Genomic DNA, 3,010 nt, shown 5'->3' on the forward strand with positions numbered 1-3,010 from the left:
AATTTTAAATAATTAGTTTGACGGGTGCGATCATACCAGCACTAATGCACTGGATCCCATTTCAACTCCGCATTTAACCGTGCATGGGCGAGAGTAGTACTAGGATGGGTGACCTCCTGGGAAGTCCCCGTGTTGCACCCCTCGTTTTTGTTTTTTCCGCCTTGCGAGAGGAATTGACAATAAGGACCACTCGGGAGTGGATTTTTAGGAAAATCGCGCCCTGCCGATCGCGTAGCTATGGGTTTTGATCAGATCGCCGGTTCGCATTTAAATCGGAAAGACGCTAGTACGTCGCACTAGGATTATATGAATTTTAAATAATTAGCTTGATGGCGCGATCATACAAGATTCAATGCACCGGATCCCGTAATCTCGCAGCTAAGCTTATTTAAATGGTATAGTATCAGATGGGTGACCTCCTGGGAAGTCCTCGTGTTGCACCCCTCGCTTTTGTTTTTTCCGCCTTGCGAGATAAATTGACAAGAAGGAGCACTCGGGAGTGGATTTTTGGGAAAATCTCGCCCTGCCCATCGCGTAGCCATGGGTTTGGATCAGATCTCCGTTTGGATTGGGATCGGAAGGACGCTAGTATGTCGCTCAAGGATTATATGAATTTTAAGCAATTAGTTTGATGGGTGCGATCATACCAGCACTAATGCACCGGATCCCATCAGAACTCCGCAGTTAAGCGTGCTTGGGCGAGAGTAGTACTAGGATGGGTGACCTCCTGGGAAGTCCTCGTGTTGCACCCCTCGCTTTTGTTTTCTCCGCCTTGCGAGATAAATTGACAAGAAGGACCACTCGGGGGTGGATTTTTGAGAAAATCTCGCCCTGCCCATCGCGTAGCTATGGGTTTGGATCAGATCTCCGCTTGGATTGGGATCGGAAGGACGCTAGTATGTCGCTCAAGGATTATTTGAATTTTAAGTAATTAGTTTTGATGGGTGCGATCATACCAGCACTAATGCACCGGATCCCATCAGAACTCCGCAGTTAAGCGTGCTTGGGCGAGAGTAGTACTAGGATGGGTGACCTCCTGGGAAGTCCTCGTGTTGCACCCCTCGTTTTTGTTTTTTCCGCTTTGCGAGATAAATTGACAGAAGGACCACTCGGGAGTGGATTTTTGGGAAAATCTCGCCCTGCCCATCGCGTAGCCATGGGTTTGGATCAGATCTCCGTTTGGATTGGGATCGGAAGGACGCTAGTATGTCGCTCAAGGATTATATGAATTTTAAGTAATTGGTTTGATGGGTGCGATCATACCAGCACTAATGCACCGGATCCCATCAGAACTCCGCAGTTAAGCGTGCTTGGGCGAGAGTAGTACTAGGATGGGTGACCTCCTGGGGAGTCCTCGTGTTGCACCCCTCGTTTTTGTTTTTTCCGCCTTGCGAGATAAATTGACAAGAAGGACCACTCGGGAGTGGATTTTTGGGAAAATCTCGCCCTGCCCATCGTGTAGCCAAGGGTTTCGATCAGATCGCCGGTTCGCATTGGGATCGGAAATACGCTAGTAGGTCGCCCTAAGATTATATGAATTTGAAATAATTGGTTTGATGGGTGCGATCATACCAGCACTAATGCACCGGATCCCATCAGAACTCCGCATTCAAGCTTGCTTGGGCGAGAGTAGTACTAGGATGGGTGACCTCCTGGGAAGTCCTCATGTTGCACCCCTCGTTTTTGTTTTTTCCGCCTTACGAGGCGAATTTACAAGAAGGACAACTTGGGAGTGGATTTTTAGGAAAATCACGCCCTGCCCAGCGCGTAGCCAAGGGTTCGATCAGATCGCTGGTTCGCATTGGGATCGGAAATACGCTAGTAGGTCGCCTAGGATTATATGAATTTTAAATAATTGGTTTGATAGTTGCGATCATACCAGCACTAATGCAGCGGATCCCATCAGAACTCCGCAGCTAAGCGTGCTTGGGCGAGAGTAGTACTAGGATGGGTGACCTCCTGGGAAGTCCTCGTGTTGCACCCCTCGTTTTTGTTTTTTCCACCTTGTGAGATGAATTGACAAGAAGGACCACTCGGGAGTGGATTTTTAGGAAAATCGAGCCATGCCCATCGCGTACCTATGGCTTTCGATCAGATCGCCGGTTCGCAATTGCATGGGAAAGACGCTATTACGTCGCACTAGGATTATAAGAATTTTGAATAATTAGTTTGATGGGTGCGATCATACCAGCACTAATGCACCGGATCCCATTAGAATTCCGCAGTTAACCGTGCTTGGGCGAGAGTAGTACTAGGATGGGTGACCTCCTGGGAAGTCCTCGTGGTGCACCCCTCGTTTTTGTTTTTTCCGCCTTGCGAGAGGAATTGACAAGAAGGACCACTCGGGAGTGGATTTTTGGGAAAATCTCTCCCTGCCCATCGCGTAGCGATGGGTTTGGATCAGATCTCCGTTTGGATTGGGATAGGAAGGACGCTAGTATGTCGCTCAAGGATTATTTGAATTTTAAGTAATTAGTTTGATGGTTGCGATCATACCAGCACTAATGCAGCGGATCCCATCAGAAATCCGCAGCTAAGCGTGCTTGGGCGAGAGTAGTACTAGGATGAGTGACCTCCTGGGAAGTCCTCGTGTTGCACCCCTCGTTTTTGTTTTTTCCGCCTTGCGAGATAAATTGACAAGAAGGAGCACTCGGGAGTGGATTTTTGGGAAAATCTCGCCCTGCCCATCGCGTAGCCATGGGTTTGGATCAGATCTCCGTTTGGATTGGGATCGGAAGGACGCTAGTATGTCGCTCAAGGATTATATGAATTTTAAGTAATTAGTTTGATGGATGCGATCATACCAGCACTAATGCACCGGATCCCATCAGAACTCCGCATTCAAGCTTGCTTGGGCGAGAGTAGTACTAGGATGGGTGACCTCCTGGGAAGTCCTTATGTTGCACCCCTCGTTTTTGTTTTTTCCGCCTTACGAGGCGAATTTACAAGAAGGACAACTTGGGAGTGGATTTTTAGGAAAATCACGCCCTGCCCAGCGCGTAGCCAAGGG

The 3,010-nt window shown here is 48.4% G+C and overlaps 9 non-coding genes across 9 annotated transcripts; all 9 read left to right on the forward strand.

The window, feature by feature from the left end:
* Positions 1-22: 22 nt before the first annotated feature.
* On the forward strand, positions 23-141 carry LOC118347175. The gene has a single exon (XR_004800419.1). It is a non-coding gene; the product is annotated as a 5S ribosomal RNA (ribosomal RNA).
* A 492-nt stretch (positions 142-633) lies between these two features.
* LOC118347171 lies at positions 634-752 on the forward strand. Its single transcript, XR_004800415.1, has one exon. It is a non-coding gene; the product is annotated as a 5S ribosomal RNA (ribosomal RNA).
* A 190-nt stretch (positions 753-942) lies between these two features.
* LOC118347176 lies at positions 943-1,061 on the forward strand. Its single transcript, XR_004800420.1, has one exon. It is a non-coding gene; the product is annotated as a 5S ribosomal RNA (ribosomal RNA).
* Positions 1,062-1,249: 188 nt separating this feature from the next.
* LOC118347177 lies at positions 1,250-1,368 on the forward strand. Its single transcript, XR_004800421.1, has one exon. It is a non-coding gene; the product is annotated as a 5S ribosomal RNA (ribosomal RNA).
* Positions 1,369-1,558: 190 nt separating this feature from the next.
* Positions 1,559-1,677, forward strand: LOC118347172. The gene has a single exon (XR_004800416.1). It is a non-coding gene; the product is annotated as a 5S ribosomal RNA (ribosomal RNA).
* A 188-nt stretch (positions 1,678-1,865) lies between these two features.
* LOC118347178 lies at positions 1,866-1,984 on the forward strand. The gene has a single exon (XR_004800422.1). It is a non-coding gene; the product is annotated as a 5S ribosomal RNA (ribosomal RNA).
* A 190-nt stretch (positions 1,985-2,174) lies between these two features.
* Positions 2,175-2,293, forward strand: LOC118347179. The gene has a single exon (XR_004800423.1). It is a non-coding gene; the product is annotated as a 5S ribosomal RNA (ribosomal RNA).
* A 189-nt stretch (positions 2,294-2,482) lies between these two features.
* LOC118347173 lies at positions 2,483-2,601 on the forward strand. The gene has a single exon (XR_004800417.1). It is a non-coding gene; the product is annotated as a 5S ribosomal RNA (ribosomal RNA).
* A 189-nt stretch (positions 2,602-2,790) lies between these two features.
* On the forward strand, positions 2,791-2,909 carry LOC118347174. The gene has a single exon (XR_004800418.1). It is a non-coding gene; the product is annotated as a 5S ribosomal RNA (ribosomal RNA).
* The last annotated feature ends 101 nt before the right edge of the window (positions 2,910-3,010 follow it).

This window comes from Juglans regia, unplaced genomic scaffold, assembly GCF_001411555.2.
Source record: "Juglans regia cultivar Chandler unplaced genomic scaffold, Walnut 2.0 Scaffold_839, whole genome shotgun sequence".
NCBI classification, from domain to species: Eukaryota; Viridiplantae; Streptophyta; class Magnoliopsida; order Fagales; family Juglandaceae; genus Juglans; species Juglans regia.